The 16,268-nt window shown below is 37.9% G+C and overlaps 1 protein-coding gene across 6 annotated transcripts in view; it reads right to left on the reverse strand.

The window, feature by feature from the left end:
• The window catches only part of Chrm2 (cholinergic receptor muscarinic 2), a 132,089-nt gene that overhangs the window by 108,684 nt on the left and 7,137 nt on the right, over positions 1-16,268 (reverse strand). For 2 of the 6 annotated variants that reach the window (XM_048786900.1, XM_048786896.1), the window contains exons 3-4: positions 14,252-14,295; positions 13,977-14,066 (exon numbers count right to left, since the gene is read on the reverse strand). The exons of 2 other annotated variants lie outside the window; for them this stretch is intronic. The gene's annotated coding sequence lies outside the window, so the exon portion shown is untranslated. Of the gene's footprint in view, positions 1-13,976; positions 14,204-14,251; positions 14,296-16,268 lie in introns of those variants that run through there. 2 more of the 6 variants (XM_048786899.1, XM_048786901.1) reach the window with 2 other exon arrangements.

Genomic DNA, 16,268 nt, shown 5'->3' on the forward strand with positions numbered 1-16,268 from the left:
ATATATATATATATATATATATATATATATATATATATATATATATATATAATATTATATTTTAGGTGTAGATGGATGCAACACAATGCTTCTATTTTTATGTGGTGCTGAGGATGGAACCCGCATGCTGCCCGTATTAGGCGAGCACTCCACCGCTGAGCCACAATCCCAGCCCCAGATGCTTTTCTTTTTAACTTTCTAAAATGATTTGCATTTGCCTATGGTTTTCACTAATGATTCATATGAAGGGATGTCACCTCCAAACTGAGGACAGTTTGGTTATGATAGAACAAAGAAGAGCCAAAAGCCCTCTGTAAATAAGATTACAGTTCTAGGGTAAAAGCAAAGGTATAATGGGCTGACCCCTGACTTAAAAGCCAAGATAAGGGGAAGCACATAGTTGGAAAAAAAAAGAAAAGAAAAAGAAAGTTTGAAGATGTAGAACGAAAAGGAAAAAAAATCAGGAAAAAAATAATAAGGACTATTTGTAAGGACGAGTAGTCTGGGACCAGTGACTGATTACAATCACTTCATGGAAGATAGGGAGCCCACAAATACACAACCCCATCCGCCCATCTCCTGTTTCCCACAGCTCGGAAGATAGTGGAAACTAAGCTGAGCACAACACATGGAAACTAAGCAGAGGTGGTTATGTGATCAGGTGAAAGGCTTCCTTAAAATGCTTACACCTCCGTTCATGGAGGACTGCAGGAAAGCAGTCTTCTACAGACCTGGATTCAAGGTTGGATCCAGCAGTCAAGATCCTTAGTGATCTAGGTGGTTAGATACAACCTCTTGATGAAGTAAAAATGCTACAGAGGGCAACCCCTCAGGCAGCAATTAGCTTGGGTAACCATGAAGGCTGAAATCCATGGCCTCCATATGAACCAGTGGCAGAAGGACATGGATTTACAGCCTCCTCTCAACTCCATGTCATTTTGATCAACCACTGATGATAACATCATTTTAACTCAGGCAATAGACTATTCCAATGAGTCTTTGAAGATATGCTGAGTAGTTGAAGTAGGATACCTGCTTCCTGCCTCTTCAGATAAGTCACTGCAGGATTCCTGCTCCCCTCCTCAATCAAAAATGAAGCAGCCCAAGACCACTGAATTAAGAAAAATATAGCTACACTGTTGGTAGAGTTGGGAAGGACAGTGGTCAGATCCTAAATGGCAATGAGCAGAGCAGAACCTTAGACATTTTTAAGTATGTTCAATGTTTCCCTTTCTTGGTATTTGGGTCCTTATCATATCTGCGTCCAGATGACCTCAAGGGCACCTGTTTATTTGCTCTGTTTGTTTGGTATGTAGGTCTGACTTCCTCCTTGTTCTTATGCCAGGCACCTTTATTTTCTTCCCCTTGAGCTTCATCTATTTGTATGAATTTTTTCTGTTCAGGGATCATCAAGTATGACAACCCAGAGGGGGTCTCTAGTGACCAATATCATCTTTTTTTTTCCGGCACAGGGGATGGAATTCAGGGGCACTTGACCACTGAGCCACATCCTCAGCCCTATTTTGTATCTTATTTAGAGACAAGCTCTCACTGAGTTGCTTAGCACCTGGCTTTTGCTGAGGCTGGCTTTGAAATCACGATCTTCCTGCCTCTGCCTCCTGAGCTACTGGGATTACAGGCCTGTGCGAACACATCTGACCTCAATACCACCTTATGGAAGAGTTATAGGATGATTTTCCTTTATTTTTCACAGAAAGTAAATCTTGTTTTCTCTATCTTCATTTATCCAACAAAGCAAGGAGGAGAGATGGCATTAAATGTATTAAATGAAGCACAATTTACCAACTTAATAATTGAGGCCAAAGAGATTTTTCCTAAATAGAAGGTATCATCAGAAATACCCAGTGCAAGTGGCTTTTCCTTCATTTTTCAATTGCAAGTTTGTTGTTTATTTTAATCTAAGACGCTGCAATTGGTTCATTCAGTCAAGTGATATTAATACCTAATGTATCAGACATGATTTTAGAACACATTGGTAAATTAGACAGCTATTGTGTCTGTCTCTTACTGAGATTCAAAAACATAAAGTGAAAGTTAGGTAAATACCTGTATTAAATTCTAGGAAGTAAACAGACAAGGTGCTAAAGGCTCCTAAACTAAGGTTATGATTTTAGACCAGATTCACTAGAAAGGCTTTCTGATGAGTGGCAGATGATCCAACTGAAAATGAAGATGTTTGCCATGGCACTCATGCAGAGGTGGCAAGATGGAATGTTCCACTGGAGGAACAACATAAACCATATACTCTAAATAGAAGCCTTAATGCAGAAAAGGGAAAATCATGCCCACGAAGCTCAGAGACAAATAAGTGTGGCTGAAATCTGGTTTAAGCAGCAACAGTCCAAGTTAAGATAGAAGAGGTGAAAAGTTCTCAGTCATGCACTGAAGGCCACAATAAGGAGCATGGCGGCAGAGTCAAATATGAGTCACAGTGAGCACTGCAGTCAGGGGTCAGACTTAAACATCATCAAGTGATAGATCCCATGGAGAGCAGGTACCCCCGATTGATCTTCCTTCCTGAAGCTCCATCCTCCCAGTCTCACCACGAGAAAATCATCAGACAAACCCAAATTGAAGGACAGTCTACAAAATTTCAGTCCAGAACACCTCAAAGCTGTCAAGGTTATCCAAAACAAAGAAGGTCAGTTATGGTGAAACAGTCATAGTGTCTAAGAGCCTGAGGGGAGAGACACAAGGACTAAACTTATTGTAGTATCTGGATAGGATCCCAAACCGAATGAGGATATTGAGTAGCAACTAAAAATCTGAATGAAGTACAGATTCTAACAATGTTTCAAAATTGATTCATGAGTGTTAACTATATCATAGTATCACAATAGCTTAACAGAGGAAACTAGGTGATGGGTACATGGGAAGCCTTTGTACTATCTTTGCTGTAATTTCAAAACTATACTAAAATGAGAAAGTTTTTTTCTCAAGAAATAGGTTCTAAGTTTTATAGAAAATTAGTGGATGGTGGTGCCATTTCTTGACATGGGAGAGGTAAGGAGACAGAGTGGGGACAAATGCAGAGGAAGGGCTACTTTGAGGATATGCACACACACCCACAGCACAGTGGTATTTTAATATGTACTCAGTGAAGGGCAGTTTTAATTGCTCTAAACTGTCTTTGCATAAAACCAGGGGTCAGAGCCTCCCTCATGTCCATAGAGCTGGGGTAGTGACCCGGCTTCTTTTTGGGGCCAGAAGCCACCACCATACAGTTCTGTTATGCACCGGAGCAGAACCTGTGGTTTCTGGCTACCAGAATGAAGGCAGCCTTCTGGGGCTTCTCCTTAGAACACCCCGGTAAACAGACCGTTTCTATTCATGATCTTTCTGCCTCTGAGTCACAAGTTCTCACAACTGCAGAACATGGCAATTTTCTTTTGAGCACTAGCATTCTCTGGGGATTCTGCAAAGGAAAACTACTCAATTTGAAATGTAGCCAACGGTCACAGAATACTCTTTGTCCAGACACTTTGTTATTCCCAGAATACCTGATCAATATATTGGTTATTCTTAGCCGCACACACACAGAAGCATGTTCCTGTGTCAGAGTAGTGACATGAAGCACTGTCAAGGAGACATCATGGTTCTGACGCCCTGTGCCCACACCTTTCCCTAGATCACATTTCAGTTGCCTCCTTTCTAACCCTTATCAGCAAGATATAAGTCAGCACTTACCAAAAATCATATTTAAATGCAAACTAGACATTTCTTAATTCTCTTCAAGATTAGGAGCATGTTATCTCAGTTTTGAAGGGATTTCCTTGATAATTTGGAAATAACTTTAACCTACAACCCTGAGTTAGAAAAGATACAGAAAAATTAATTGTAAAGTTCATGCTGGACATGAGCAGAAAACAATTAGGAATGGCTGGACGTGGCAAGTTCCTCTACAGCAAGGAGATGGTTTTATTCTTCATTGACAATCTTGGTTAAATGGGAAGGAAGCCATGACCTCCTGCCCATGTCTTATATTTGTGAAATGTCTCTGGGTCTACCAGGAAGGAGTATGTCTAACAAGACAAGGAACATAATTTTAAAATGTAATCAACACAGAGAAAATGGCATCCTTATAATGGTGCTATTATCTAAACAAACCAAATAAACATCACCAGAGGTTTCATCCAAAGCTGAATCACTGTAAGTAGCAATTACAGTTGTAGTACGCTTCATGCATGTAGCACGTAGTTATTAAAACATGTTTTCAATGTCTTTTATCCATGAAAAAACCTCAAAGTAAGAGGTACAGATATTAATACAGTCCATCATAGAAATGAGGAAGCTTCAGGATGAGTGTTGGCCTGAAACTCGCTCTTTTTTGGAGAACTGTTCCTCATTTGAGTTGGGAAAACTGAGTTGGAGGTGAGATTGGGCAAATTCTTAATTACTCTTGTCCCTCACCTGGAAATCAGTCTTAATCCTTATCTTCCAAGATTATCAAGACAAAACAGATGCAAAAATGTGAAAGTCATAAATGTTAAGAAATATTAGAGGGTTGTTCTCTTCCTCAGCTCAACAGGAGCTTGAAATCTTTTGTACATGCCCCCAGAACACTGAAAGCCACTCATTGAAAGCTGACCATGCCACCTCTCACACCAACATAAAACATCTCTCCTTCAATATGGAGTATTGCATTCATATTGGAGAACAATAATTTTGAAGGAAATGGGGACACTGCAAACTGGGTTATAAGACTGAATAGTTGTTTTTTTTAATAAATAATTACTTTCAATTTATATTGGCATATCAACATTCCTTTGCAATTTCTGAGCCATTTTTTTTAAAACAAGAATAACCTTTCTTGAGATTTTCCTGCTGGAGGAAATAAAAGAAGTCATAACCCATGCTAAATAAAAGGAAACTGTAGCATAGTTATTGTCAACAGAGTCTGAGCAGGAAATGCTAATATCTCATTTCTCAAAATTCATTCCCTACCCCAGAGACCTTTTATGTGCAATGTCGAATGCAGATTATTTGAGTTGAAAAATGTTATTGCTACTCATATACATAATTATATTCTGGAAAACTGCTATAACATTTCTCAATGAATTCTCACAACTCCCAACATCACAAGTCAACTGCTCACTTTAGGCTGAAGAACGGATTGATTCAGGAAATTTCCCAAATCTTATTCCCCCATGCAGAAAAGAGCAGGGACTGGGATGTGTACTGATAGCCGAAGCAGAGGGAAGAGGGGTAATTTGAATTCTCTCTATTTTAAGAGAGTAAGACCTTTCTTAGGTTTCATATAAGGGACTCATAGACAAAGCTATGACTTGACGCTATGCTTATCTGTGAGGAATGACAGCTCATTGATAAAATTCTGTTTAAATTCTGTAGAATAAAGAAGCACACCTAACAGAGCCAGAGCAAGTAAGAAAGATCTGGAAAGTTTACCATGGCCTGGAGAAAAGAGGCGTCTGGTGGACTGTTCCAAAGATCCCCAAGTTTGAGTTGTCTCTGTAAATCAAGAGTAGCCATCAAAACACTCCCAAGACAAAGAACATTTCCTCCCCACATCTGCTTCTTCTAGTGTAAAGCGGGACGTATCAGATCACAAGTTATTTTCAAGTAAAATAAAACAAAATGCTTTACGTATCTCCCACAAGGGAATTGCTTCACAGAGATCAAGCACCAGAGACTTTCTCTACTCTTCAGGTAGATCCTCTTTCTCCTCAGGCAAAATAGTTACCTTGAGGCAGTGTCAGTGAGGTTTGAATTTTACCATGAAATTCCCTGATTTTTTTTTTTTTTGGAGGGGTTAGAGAAAAGTTTGGGGGGGTGGTTCAAGGGAAAAGCTCAGAGTCATTACTCTTAATTAACTTCTCCAAAATTCATCTACAGGATTTATCACAGATGAGTGGCCAGTTAATTTTGTCATACATTCAGGGCATTTCTGTCAATGACAGTGTCAATGAGACTGCATCTAGGCTGTGTCACCTTGGACAAGTCATGAGATGTTAGTAATTTTGATTTTCCTCAATTCTTTATTACCACCCTTTGGGTTTTTTGTAAAAATGAAAATAGGAGACGAATGTATTGTTCCATAGCAAATTATAGCTTTTTAAAAAATGAAGTCTTATTTTAACCCATATTTAACCCACAAATATCACTTTTCAAGTGGATAGCACAAGAATGGAATGGTGGACATGTATTCTGAAACCCAACTGAGACACCTGATTGAGGAGGGATGCTTGCAGGACAATGGGAGGCAAGATTCGTTTATTAGAACTACCAGCGTAAAGCAAGTTCCCTTTATCCATACCACATGATGTCAGGGCACATTGCTTCCCAATTTTGAAATTATTCCTCAAAGTGCATCAGAGGCAGTTATCTGTGCACCTACTTCTCCAAAGGGATCAGAAACAATGGGATACATGTTCTGCTTCCTTCAATACCTTGGCCACTTGCTTTAGGATACACATAGGAATGGTCCCAGTGATCTAGCCAGATCACTTGACTTCAGATCATTTGACGCTATGAGTGGTGAAATCATAGGAATAGAAAACTTGCATTGTGTTTTCATGTGTTTCACTGTGCGGTTGGCAGATATCAGGCTAGGTGTTGCTATTTACCAGTCTAACTAATCCTCTCTGTCATGATTCTTTTCAGATTTTCTATGACTGTCTTAGGTGAGTGTCAAATGAAATAGAATAGTGAAGGGCATATCACTTAGGTAAAATGTTTCCTTTAGATGAAGGAGTTTGCACATAGTAACTGACAGGGCAACTCCAAACCTTTGGAATTGTTTACTATCTTATGATCTGACCATCCTAATGTTCTGCTCTCCTCCTGATGACCCTAGGCTGTGAGAAAAATGTGCAGGACTTGCAATGTTCCATTCTTATGCTATGGCACCATGCATCACCCTCTTCTGAGAAGTCCTTCTTGCTTCCTGTCAATTCAGTAAGACCCTACTCACGCTTTACTGCTTTATTAAACCAAGCTTCAGCTAGCTTAGTCCCACCCTCTCCTCCGTGATTTCGTAGTTCCCTCTAGCATCCATATGTTATGTTTCATTTATTTTTCTCCTTATCTTCTAGGATAGACTATAAGGCATAGAATTACGATGCCTCATCTTGAATTCTAGATGTCTAGCAAGAGTACCTGGATGCACCTAATTTTGCAGCAATAAATGTTGGAGAACAAGTGAATAACCAAATATTTCTAATGCAGAAATATCTATCCCTTACAAACCTTGTGCTTTCCATACTCTAATGGACTGACTGAATATAGCAAGAAAAAGGAAAATAAGCTTTAAAATGAAGAGTAACAAAAATGAGTGAAAATGATACTGACATGAAAGATAATCTTTTTAGGTTTAAGTATAGATGATAGCCTCCTTATTTATATTCACATAAGCTACCTCTGGATTGGAAGCTATTTTTCCAGGTAGAGATGGAGTTGGAGGGGGCTTCCAAGACTGCTCCCCTTTGCAAGCAAGCTGTACCCCAATTGTCTTTGGATCCTTGTGCTTTCATAGACAAAAAAAAAGGTTAACTTTGAGTTATGTTTGTTTCTTTTGCTCCATTGTTAAAGAGGCTCAATCTTCCAAGGAAGAACTGCCATTCCTGTCCAAATCCTCTTTCCTGTGGACTTATATTAAGATGAATGAAACATTTTCCTTAAAAAAGATGGCAGCAAATTAACTTTCAGTCTCTTCAAATGCAGTTTCTCTGAAAACAAAGTCCTATATGTCTTCTGTTGGATTACTGGTACCTGTTAATGTCACAAGCCAGTATATAAGTTGGGAGCTCATGTAAGAAACACAGAAAACAAATAAACAGAAAAACAAATTTCCTGTCATTCGTTGAAATGTTTCAATTTTAATTTTCAGGCTTCATTGAGTGTGGAATTCTCTCCTAGTGAGTCAAGATAAGCAGCTTTACTTCCTGGCAAGCTTTCCCTTTTGGTTTTGCTACAGAGTAGCCCTTAAAGAGAATACAGTATTTACAAACAAGGTTTCTGGCATATTCTCCCATACTTCCCTATCCTCTCACAGTTCCACATGCCTCTTAAAATAGCTTTACAAGTGCCTTCCCAACATTCCCCAGAAGCACATCACGTTCCCAGGGTAAGTGACAGGGGCTGGGAGAGCCATCTATCACCTCACTGTGAATGTCTATGAACCATGAAATACTCAGTGTCTCAGACACCACCAGATCTTCAACTCATCACCAACTGCTTCTCCTTTCCCACTCCCCAGATCAAAAGCAAAGCAAAAAGATGACCCAAAATACAAACATTTCATTTTGAAAAGATTAATGGCAAAACTAATTATATGTATGGTTACAGGAATCATGGAAGAAATCATCTGCTATTCGAAAGAAAACATACGTTGAAAGAATTAAGAGAGGTGACATCAAAATACTGCATTCCAGTTTGTCTCCTTTGCTCACTGCAAAGATAGTGCATGGACAATTTTTACAAATGGGCCAGTAGAAGTGATAACAGCTTCCTAACAATTTTTGAAATGAGAAAGTAGAAGAAAGAACTTGAATTTGATGTAGTTTTATAAGAGTTAGTCTATTATCCTTCCTTAGGATTTCTGAAACAGTAATACATCTACAGAGAACAAGTATATTGTGTGGTTTTCAATTATTCTTGATTTCATGAAACTAAAGTGAACTAAAAGGTCTTATGGTTTGTTGTTTTTTTTTTTTTAGCACCAATATTATTTTTTAAATTATTGGTCCAAAAACTATAATGATTAATAAAAACTCTAATTATTTACATGTAAATCAATAACAAAAAAAATGACTACATGATATCTCCAAAACCATAGAGTTTTGCTTGCTGAACCAGGGATGGTTTAGTGGCTCACACATGTTCCAAGGGATCAGCACCATTTCAAAGCTGTCACTGAAGTTTTGAAAATCTCTTAGTTTTGAATCCCAGCTTTTCCAAAAAATATTAGTTCTAAATCATGGAATACCTTGATGAAATATCAGTGGGAAAAAAAAAAAACAAAACAAAACATAAGGTTGGAAAAAGAATAAAAAATCCCAGAAAAATGAGAAAAAAATAAGGAGGATTTATAGAATCAGGTCTTGCTCAGGAGGAATTAAATTCTAAAATTAGCTTAGTCATGGTGGATGATGAAATTAAGGTTAGGCATCAGGATGTTCAGGCTCAGCTCCTGACTCTATCACCTTGAATCATGGTAACCTTCCTGACAACTCACCACTGTTTCTTGGTCAACATCTCCTTAGGTGTAGAGCAGAGGTCTCAAACAATACAATGATGAACACTCCACTAAACCATTGAGACTGTGAGGGCAGAGGGAAAAGATAAACTAACAGTGATCAAATTCTCTTTGAAGTAGCCTGGGAAAGGGGTTGTTGAAACCTTCTCTCTCTAAGCTCCTAAAAAGTGGTGGCCAATGGAAGTCACCCTGCAAGGGAGCACAGGTCCACCATAGCTATGGGATAGCAGTAGTGCTATTATCAAGTAGTGTTAAGTCTGTGTTTGCAGGAGTTAGTGGGCCTTTTCTTCCCTAGTGATAGGAAGATAGCAAGCATCCCCAGCAGAAAGGACAAGGTGGGACACAAACACACTGTTAGGAAGAAAATGTTCAGAAAATACTGAGTGAATGAGTAAATAAAAGGACAAATAAATCCATACTCCAGGTTTTATTCTTAAGGCTACACATGGCAAGTTATTCAGAATGGTACGTAGTTTCATAATGTAAATTTCTTTTCATCTTTTGTCACATATCTCTTAGATAGGGTCAAGTAAGAAGAGAAAATGTAGTAAATTTATCCCTAATATGTGGAAAGATCTATTTAAATCATATGTGATTAGTTTCTGGCTAGATTTCTTTCAATATATGTTATATATAAAAATTAGAGTTTGCTGTCTTTGGAAGTTCATGTGCTTGAGATTAATCGGATTCAGTTTAACCAGAATAACGCTACATAAGCAGCCTGAGGAAACTCTGCTGAAGTTTAGATGCAGTGATGCTTTCAAAAGTGAGAAAATGTGTCAGAAGGAAAGATTAATTCTGAAAGGTAAATTTTACCTAGAAAGAGTTTCTTTGAATTATTTCAGAAAACATCAACTTAGGAAATGAACAGAAGTAGTTTGGAATAGTAGGAAACTTGAAACTGTTAGCAGAACACCATTTAAAATCATCATTAAATAATGTTTATTGTGCCAAGAATAAGATTCAAAACTGAAAAGAAGAAAGAAAAAGAAAATGAGAAGGAGAAATAAAAGGTGAGAAAGAAAAATAAATGACATTGAAATCCAGCTCTCATAATATAGGCTTCTCCTAATGAAATCAGAGTATATCAGGAGAACTTTGCTGTGTGAAGGAGCTGAAATATCAAGTACGTGTGTAAGATAAAGAACAGGCCCAAGTGAAGATGTCAAAGTCAAGTTAAATAGGGGGTATCATTAGCTATCCTGTGCATACCCCGTGTCTAAACAGCTGGGATGACTAGATCAACACACTAAATAACATCAATTTTCCTAAAGGTAGAGGGAAGAGAAAAGGGCACACCCCAGGGGACACTAAGTGACCTAGTAGGATTTCTCTTAATTCTCAAATAGAAAGCAGAGTTCCCTATCTGCTGTTGGTAAAGTGTTCTCATTTAGGGGTCAGTGTGCTGTTTCATGCAATGTTCTTGGCCTCTAGGTCGCCAGCATTTTTAACCTGGCCTCATCATGACCATGACTGCTGAGTCTTGGGAGATCAACTGAGGAGGAGAAATGGAAAAGAAACAGCTCCCTGACATCCTCTCCTCCCCTCCTCTTGAATTTAGATTCAAGGGAGCAGAACAGTTTGCCCAAATTGGGTAAACAGACCATTTAAATCCTTCAACACAAAGGTAAAGAATTTTATTGCCTGAATTACTCTAAAAACTTATAAAAACAACAATAACAACAACATCCTCATGAGGAAATAAAGCTAGTTTAATGAACACTATGTAATTCCAAATGAGAGTGCTCCCTCTAAGTACTGAATTAGGCAGAGGGTATATTAAAGGAAGAGGAAGAAGAGATAGAATTAAAATATTCAGGACACAAGTTATGTGATTATTTTTGGAACGTTACAGAATTTAAGAACATGGAAATTAAAGATTAGAGGAAAATCTAGTACAAGAATGAAATAATATGCATGCTGAAAGGAAATACATTTTTCTAATATACAGCTAAAATATACCCTCAAGGAACAAGGGAAACCCGTTACTGATAAAAAAAAAAGAATATTATTCAGTTCTAAAAAGAGATGAACCATGAAGCCGTGAAAAGACACAGAACAGACTTAAATGTTTGTTACTAAGTGCAAGAAGCCAGTCTGACATCTAAGACTTTCTAGAGAAGACTAACCTGTGGAGAAGGTAAAAGGATTTAATAAGGGATGTCAGGGGTTAGGGAAGTGGAAAGACACTTATCCACATCATCATGTGGATAAACAAATGCCATTATACATTGTTCAAATGCATACAATGTACAACACCAAGAGTGAACCCTAGGTGGACTCAGTGGCATACGCCTGTCATGCCAGGTACTCATGAGGCTGAAGCAGGAGGACCACTTAAAGGCAGAAGACCAGCCTGGGGTGAAGTCCCATCTCCAACCAAAAAGAGAGAAAAAGAATCAGGAAGAATGAGCCCTCAAGTAAACAATGGGCTCTGAGGGGTGATGACATGTCAAGGTGGGTTCAGGGACTGTGAACAAATATACTAGGGCACAGTGATCATAGGGGACACTTTTGCATGCATGGGAACAGGCAGTCTATGAAAGTCTGTGTCTTTCACTGTATTTTTCTGTAAATTTAAAACTGCTCCCCCCCCAAAAAAAATAACTCTATTTTTGTAAAAAGAAAGTGCAAAAAGATGTCTTTCCATAATTACATAGAAGGGGAAATTTTTGAACATTAGATAACTGACCTCTCGGTATCAAGTCTCATTTCAATTGTATTAGAAATGTGAAGTAAGAACACATGAGTTTGGGAGAAATAATAATTTTAGAATGTGGTCAAATGCTTGCTACGAGGGAAACTAAAAAGTCGCACTAATTTAATTAACAGAAGCAAACAGGAATGACCTTTAGAAAATCTGACCAATATATAGTGCAGGGATTTCAAGGCTCTGGATTCCCCAGACTTAGGGAAATCAGCTCATATATTTGGCAGTGCCATCCGTTATTTCTGAAAATGCATTTCAGATACCAAGAGGTGCCAAAAGATGGGAGTGAGAGCAACATCTATTAAAGGAGAAGAGGGCAGGGCTGCCGATGATAGACAGCATCTAGATTTGGTGTCTCCTAAATTGATGAGACCAACACAGACAGGAAAATTTAAGAAAACCTTACGTGCACACTGAAAAAGCTAAAAAGAGGCAGGGCCAATTAAGTAGCTGAGGACTGGGATACGGAAAAACACCCAGAAGAAATGGGCCGTGGGAACTTGCACTGTAGTAAAGAACCGAAAAGAAGCTAGAGAACATCAAAGTGGGAGACACTGACTACCACTCTGTCTTCTATGAAAATGACTCTTGGGATTCAATCAGAACACTTCAATGATAGAAAGATGTCATTTTATTTTGTTTGAATGTGGAAACTCACTGGAAAATAAACATGACCTCCTTTCTGTACCACTGGTAGAAAATTAAAACAAAAAAAAAACCCAAATAATTTGAATTTTCAGTATATTCTTAAGGAGGTAGAAGCTGAAGAATCTTTTTAAAAATGGGGAAATTTTAAAAAGGAATGTTAAAGATGTGAATTTCCTGCAGAATGTGTTATGTAACTAACAAACTGCAAGGGTGAGAGAAGCAATTATCACTTTAATTAATTAGGGCCCTGTTGTAGCTCCCTTGTGAAAGATAATCCTTGATTAAAAGTGTCAGTATGTAAAAATATTGACTGATATTGAAGTGTAAGAGTGTGAAATTTCAATTAATTGTAAAAAATTAGCTGGTATTATCATTTACCAATAGACACTAATGATTCTCAGGAGACCTGGGGTATACAAACAAATGGAGTTGACAATGGACATGTAAACAGGGGCAGAATTTGTCTGCTGATGGTTTAACCCTTAGAACAATTAGGTCCTTTAGTCTTCTGTTCGTGTGTCTGCAATGCAGAGGTTAGCATTAAGTAAGAGAGATTAATTTAGACAACAACAGAACTGATAAAGCTATATGAAATAGAAAGAGATTAAACAATAACATTTTACCCACACTTGGTGGTTTTCTATTCAACAGAAACATCCTATATATATGAGACTACTCGGCTCATCTCCATGCCCAGAAAGAGCTCCCAGGAGACCCTGAAGCCTGCCTGTCAAACTTTCAAATGTGAAGTCTGTAAAGTGGACTCTGTCAGGAGGTTTGTGGCCAAGACGGTGGTTTTAAACCTCACCTGAGACACATCCCTCCCAAACAAACTCTGCTTTTCCCAATTCCTTTCTCTGAACACTGAGGGAGAGTGAGACTTACCTTCATTTCATTTAATTCCCTGTTTTTCCTTGACTTTATCAAAATTAAATATCAAACAATATAATGACATTAAACAGCTTCTCTTAAAGAAGCTGTTTGTGATAAGTAAAGTAAACCGATACCATTTAAAAACTGATTTTTAACATTAGATGTGGGTCTGATGCCCAAGTTACAAACTCACTCTAAAACTGAGACCCTCATATTTACTGAGAAAGAGCCCCAAAGTCCAGATTCCAGAAGCAAAATAAACAAACATCACTAAGACTGGGTGGGAGGGACAGGGGCAATATGTGTAAAGAATTGGCAATGACCCTAAATTTTGTCGACATGAGAAACAGTTTAGATGCCATTTCATCTTTCTTTGGTCCTTGTTATTGTCACAGAAAATTATCTTGTTCAAAAGTCTGAAATTTCCCTTTATATGGAAATATCTAGTCACACAAAATATCCATCCATGCTCCCTTTAAACTAAAGGCAAACTTGGGCCTCTTTGTTTACCTTTGAGTGACACCTATTCGCCAGAGACAAGAGAACTTCAACCTGCATCAGCCAGAACTCTCCTTTCCTTCAGCACCTCCGTACTCAGTACTAAGGACGAAAGAAAGAAAGAAAGAAAGAAAGAAAGAAAGAAAGAAAGAAAGAAAGAAAGAAAGAAAGAAAGAGGAAAAGTTCTAATATTTCGACTTACATGTAAAGACACAACTGCACACTCCACTGATAAAGTCTGGTAGAAAAGTAATTTTGAGGATAAAGCAAGAAAGCAGCAGACCTACCTGGGAAACATGCTTTGGCCCCAGGGTTGCTCTTTATCTTCTCCCTAAAATAAAACCAGAAGTCCTCAAAAGAATACAATTAAGTGCAATTTCTCTCTTTCCCTGTTTTCATGCTGGTTTTGGTAGAAACTTTTTCCACAGTCAACAGTGCTGAGGAAAGTACAAGTTCAACAACATGAAATTGTGTATGAAATTTATTTAATTTCTCCTATCAATCAAATTGTTCTGTGCTTAGCTTTTGTGAAAAGTGAGGGAAATTATCCTTCAGGTAATTCTTTAGCTCCACGTCTTGACCCTTGTAAAGAGTTCCTTAGTAGTTAATTAAATAATCAAGAAACAAGAAGCTTGCCTTCCTACAGAATTTCATCCTGTTTATTGGGATGCATGGATGGTGAGGTAGGAAAAAGCTTCTTTTCTTTTATTAAAACAGAAGAATCATCCTGATGATTAAGAGTAAACAATAACATCAGGAAAAGTTATTACAATGTTCTGATTCATAGAGGAGATTTGATATTGTATCAATGTGTTATTCAGGTTAATCATGGTGCTCCAACATTTTGCAATACTAACAGCCAAATGCATCCCTTTTCACCTTTAATACAGTTGTCTCAGATACACTGTCCCTCCCCTATCTGAGGCTGAGAGAGAGAAGGAGGAAGAGGGCCAGATGCTCCATTCAACTAGGTCTCCCAGAAAATCTAGACAGAACATTGTATAGAAGAGAACAGAGGAGCTTCAGAGTCATGAAGATATTTATGATCTGAGAAGATACACAAAGAAGAGGACTGTGAAAGAGAAAAGATGAATCAAGTCTTAGAAAAGAAAAGGGCATACTTATTTCTTAAGCGGTTAGAACTAAGGACATAAGGTATGCAGATGGCATTGTGCTCCAGTCAAACAAATAGGTATGTAGGTTCCATAGAAAATGGAAGAGAAGCATCTTTATTTATGGCTGCCCTCCTGAACTGTGATTCATCACTGACACTAGAATCTGCCTAGGGAATCAAAGAGTCTCCGGCCACAACTCAGTACTCTCTCTCTGGGCCTTGGTGCACCTGGGGATGGAGAACCCACATGGAGCTGAGCTTTCTGTTTTCCTCCTCAATGCCCCTTAGCTTCCAATTTTTCATTCTACAATTATGTAAAATATGATTATCCACTTCATGATCATGTCAGGTGCTTGTTAAAAATCTAGATTCCTGGGAGTCATCTTCAACTTGCTGACTCATAATCTCTGCAAGAGCAATAAAGTATTTTAGCTACTTAACCTGTGAATTAATCTGTTTTTTAAAGACTTCTTAGAAGATAGTGAGGACTTCACTAATTCAAAATCTTGTCATTTAAACTACTATGAATATTGACTGTTAAGGACAATCTTCATTCCTGTAAGATGTCACCATTCAAGGATATGTAGCAAGAGAGGTCTTGCTTTTATGAGCCAAATAAATACAGATAGCTTCAAAACATTGCCCTGTTGCCATGCTTTTATTATTTATTTTTATTTATCTGAAAGATTTAGGTCTTCAGTTTTGTTGTTGCTGTTCCATTTTCCATGAGCTGGAAATCTGACCTTAAACTAGTATTTAACCCATGAAGAAGCTTATACCTTCTCTGATACAAAAAAAGGGAAATATGAATACTAATGGAATTATAAACTGTGACAAAAATTGGGGAAAAGACAGTGAAATGTTTAAAAAAGTCAATTCTCCCTACTGCTGATACATTTAAATAAATAGTGCTATCATTTGTAAAACATGTGGCCTCTGCTTTCACTTGAGACCTCCTCTATATCCCTCACAACTTCTAGTTATTATCTGTTATCAGCACCAGATAAAATCATCTAAGTTGCCTAGAATTGGTATTTTGTGAATAATTTAGTTTAATCCAGGAATATGATTCACCCAAATCCCCAGAGCTCATTAAAATAAAAAAAGAAACTCACATTTTCACTTTCCAAAAGACTTCTTTGTATATTAAATGCCAGCAAAGCTACATTATCATTATACCGATTATATAT

The sequence above is a fragment of the Marmota marmota genome, unplaced genomic scaffold (assembly GCF_001458135.2).
Source record: "Marmota marmota marmota unplaced genomic scaffold, marMar, whole genome shotgun sequence".
NCBI classification, from domain to species: Eukaryota; Metazoa; Chordata; class Mammalia; order Rodentia; family Sciuridae; genus Marmota; species Marmota marmota.